We start from the raw sequence: 4,391 nt of genomic DNA, 5'->3' as shown, positions 1-4,391 counted from the left end.
CAAACCCCCTCCCTCAGTCAAACTACTAAACGCTTTAGCTGGTATACAGCTTTTTCCATATTTCTTATTGAAAGGCCCCCCTCCCAGGTGTGTGTGTGTGTGTGTGTGTGTGTGTTGTGTTGTGTGTGTGTGTGTTTTAGTGTTGTTGTTGTCGTTGTTGTTGTTTGACCTGTGGGCGAATGCAACAGAGGACATGTGACCCTTTCTGCTTGTTCGGTTAAAAAAAAAAAAGACAAAAAAAAAGACACAGTTACAGCAAGACGGTTTTGATCCACAAAAGAAGGGAAATCTTTTTTTCTTTCTTTCAAACACACACACACACACACACACACACACACACACACACACACACACACACACACACACACACACACACACACAAGAAGAAAAAAATCGTACATATATAAAGAAATCCCCCCACCCTTAATGAATCAGGACTCCACCACCCGCACGCAGCCAGCACATAGCACGGACCACGGACATTGCCGGCAGTCAGCACACAGCAAGGACCCTCCTCGAACAACACCACAGGACCAACGCCTCGACCACGCCACACCCCCATGGAAAAGACCACAGCCACGAACAACTTGACCTTAGGGGCGTGAAGCCGATAGGTCGTTAAACTCCACTCTACCCTTAATGACCTACTAAACTCAGTTCTGGTTACTATTGTTACACACATTGACATCGCAATAAGTACATTCGGCTGTACGTAATAAGCACGGCCTTTTCATGTCCCTTAGTCGAAAGAGACCTATTTCCGCGCCTACTACCCCTCATACTACTAAACGCTTTAGCTAGTATAAAGCTTTCCCATATTCAGAATTTTCTTACTCCCCTACATCTCCGCCCGAACCTTCACCACCACATCGGTGTCATGTTGAAGCCACACACATTTCCCCTCCCCTTCCCCCCTCCCCTCCCTCCCCTCCCCATCCTCTCGCGCATCACCCCCCTCCCAGAACCCCCCCTCCCCCCCCGCCCCCCCCCCCCCCCCGGGCCCACACACACACACCTTAAACAGCCTTGCTCTTCCAAAGAGATAAGACCTGTATTACAAGTTTCAGTTTTGGGTTTGTTTGTTTGGTTGTTGTTGTTTGTTTTTGTGTGTGTGTGTGTGTGTGTGTGTGTGTGTGTGTGTGTGTTTCGTTGTTATTGTTGTTGTTTGAACCTGTGCGTGAACGCAACAGAGAACATGATTGTGACCCTTTCTGCTTGTTCGGATAAAAACGAAAATAAGACACAGTTACAAGACACCGTTACAGCAAGACAGTTTTGATACACACAAGAGAAGGGCAATCTTCTTCTTCTTCTTCTTCACTTCTTCTTCTCTTCCTTCTTCTTTCTCCCCCCCCCCCCCCCGCCCCCCAACCCTCCCCCCCTCCCCAACCCACTTCCGTTTTTTCTTCTTTCTTTTTGCATGGGAGAAGTGCCAGTAATTTGATGCCGATTGTCGCGACTCTTGACGACTGGCGGTGTGCCTGTATAGGGATGGTATCAGGTTTCGCTTTAAACGGGCGCATGACCGTTTTGACCGTTATTCGGTACGTTGGGGGTCCTCCCCTCTCCCCTCCCCACCCACCCTACCATCCTCCCTTCTCCTTTTCCTCTATCTTCCTTGTACCCTCCCTGCCTCCCTCTCCCCCCCCCCCCCCCCCCCCCCCCCCCCTATCATCCGCCCTCTTTTTTTAAAATGTCGCAGAGTTTATAGCTCAGTATTTGCTGCCTTCCAGATCTGCTGCATTCCTTACATATGTTGGCAAAGTCCTGTGGGTATTGGAATGGATGAACGCCCCTCCCCCTCCACCCCCCCTCCCCCCCCCCCCCCCACACCCCACACCCACCCACCCCAAAAAAGAGCCAGCCAGCAAGCAAGATATCTGTAGATTTGATTTGTCTGCCTGTTTGTCTGTCTGTCTGTCTGTTTGCACACGTAGGCCTGCCCCGCCACACACTCTGTTTCTCTGTCTGTCTCTTGTCTTTGCCTCTCACTGTCCCTATCTCTGTCCTTCCCTATCGCTGTCTGTCTGCCTCTCCATCTTCGTCTGTTTATCTTTCAAAGCTTGTGCAATACTGTTGTTTTTAGTGGTGGTGGTGTTGTTTTTTTCAAAAACAAAATTCAAAGGATAAGAAAAAAAGGATGGAAATGATATACCAAAATGTTTACAGACATGAACATGGTTTGGGTGTATAAGCATCATGGGTATAACTATAAGAATCATGAAGTATGTTTTCATGTTTAGTGTCGGTGCTCCACTGCTCTGCAAACACAAGTTTCTTTTCTATCTGTTTTAAATTAGGAACATTGACCAACTCTGATGTCTTCATTATTTAAAGGCATTGATTCAGTACATCGTTCGATTACATATTGAACGAACAAACATTAGATATTCCATCCATCAGCTGAAGAAGAAGAAGACAAGATAAGTTGAAATTGAAGGGTAATATACCATATGTTTTAATATCATATATACTGCATCCACATACCTTTATGACTTTCGATCTCTATACTACTCCTAGATTTAGATCTGTACGCTCGGCTGCTAATTTCAGAGTGCTGACAGCACCATAACTCAACGCGCTAGTTAGGCTTTGAATGCATGCATATATATATATATTTGTGCATTCAAAGTTGATTTCCTCCATGGACGTTAGCCAGAGGACAACACTTTTGTTGCCATGGTTTCTTTTTCAGTGTAGCGGAGTACGTGCTGTTTACGGGACCTCGGTTTATCGTCTGTCTGAATAACCAGACGCTCAGTTTGATTTTCGAGTCAAACTTCGGCGAAAGGGTGAGACCGATATTCGAACCCTGACCCTCACTAACACAGTATTGACAAATGAGCGTCTAAACATTCTTCCACATGAACGAACACATGAAAAGAGTGAAAATAATCATCGCGTATTGGAACTTTAGTCTGACGCTTGTTCGTCTGCTACAAAGAAGAGTTGTTTCCCTTGGCCACTTTTTGGCCTGGAAACCAAGATCATTATGATTGGAAAGTATGCCCGCCTTTGTTTTTCTGCGGCGCTGCAGGTTTGATTAGACTGTGCAGAACAAGAGTGATTCTCATAAGGTATGTGTTGTCCACGACCCTCCTGGAGTTGTGGTAGCAGTAGTCCCCAGACCCCCAATATATCGTTTGACTCTATTGTCTTCATATGTGTTTTGTTGAAAACCATTTGCATTCAGTTTTTTGGGTTTTTTTTTGTTTTTCTAGCTGAGAAGACATTCGTCACTTACTTAAGATATGCTTTTAACAGGGCAGGACTTTGTTTTAGGTTTCCTTGTTGTCTTGTTCATTTGTGACGATGTGTGTTTTTATTGAGACAAATACGGTTTTGTGCACTGGGAAGCTACAGTAGTATAGGTATTGTTCTGAATATCAATCATTCCACATCAAAATGTATACGGGCAGAACAATATTCATTCAAACAGTCATCCATGAAATACAATAAATCAATGCCCAGTTTACGACCTGATAATGAAAAGGCAATATTTCAAGTATCCGTTCACACATTGATTCCAAGTGGTATTAACGTGTCCAGTTCACATCAAAATGATATAGACAGAACAATGAGTACTCATTCACACATTGATTTTATGTGTTATCACAATGTCCGGCAAACATCAAAACAATATAATCACAACATTTCATTCACGCATTAATTTCAGGCAATATTCTTATGCTTAATTTACATTAACAGATAGGCCACACATTTCTAGCTGTGAACAAGGCAAGACATTTGTTTCAAGTGCCCCGCACAGGGGGCGTTGAGAAATTAGCCCACACACATGCATCTGTTACGCATATACAGAGTGATATATAAAAATAAAAAAAATAATAAAAAAAAGAAAAAAAGAGCCCACTTTAGCAAACAGGTAAATACTATGATAGACGACATAAGAACAAGTCACGTTTCTCTAGCAATAGACAAAATTCGATCGAAAAGAAAAACATAACCTGTGTACGCAATAAAGGATTTGAATTTACGCAATAAGGATTTGAGTTTCAAAAATAGTTATTCTTTTGCATTTCCCTCAGTGTCATCGAAGGATTTCACGGACTGTAGATCAAGTGTTTCCACTCTATTGTCTAACACGACACTGACACCGTGACCATCAGAACGACAACGTATCCTGGTGATGGGCAGCGGGACTGCTAATTGTATTGTTCTTGTTGTTTTGTTGACACCCGGGATTCGAACTCACGACCTTCATAAATCGTTCTTGGCATTCTGCTAACGGAACGATCACTCGTACACACACACACACACACACACACACACACACACACACACACACACACACGCACGCACGCACGCACGCACACACACACACACACACACATAACAACAACAAAACACACACACATGTACACACACACGCG

This window comes from Babylonia areolata, chromosome 12 (assembly GCF_041734735.1).
Source record: "Babylonia areolata isolate BAREFJ2019XMU chromosome 12, ASM4173473v1, whole genome shotgun sequence".
NCBI classification, from domain to species: Eukaryota; Metazoa; Mollusca; class Gastropoda; order Neogastropoda; family Buccinidae; genus Babylonia; species Babylonia areolata.
Note: the sequence above shows the minus strand (reverse complement) of the source record.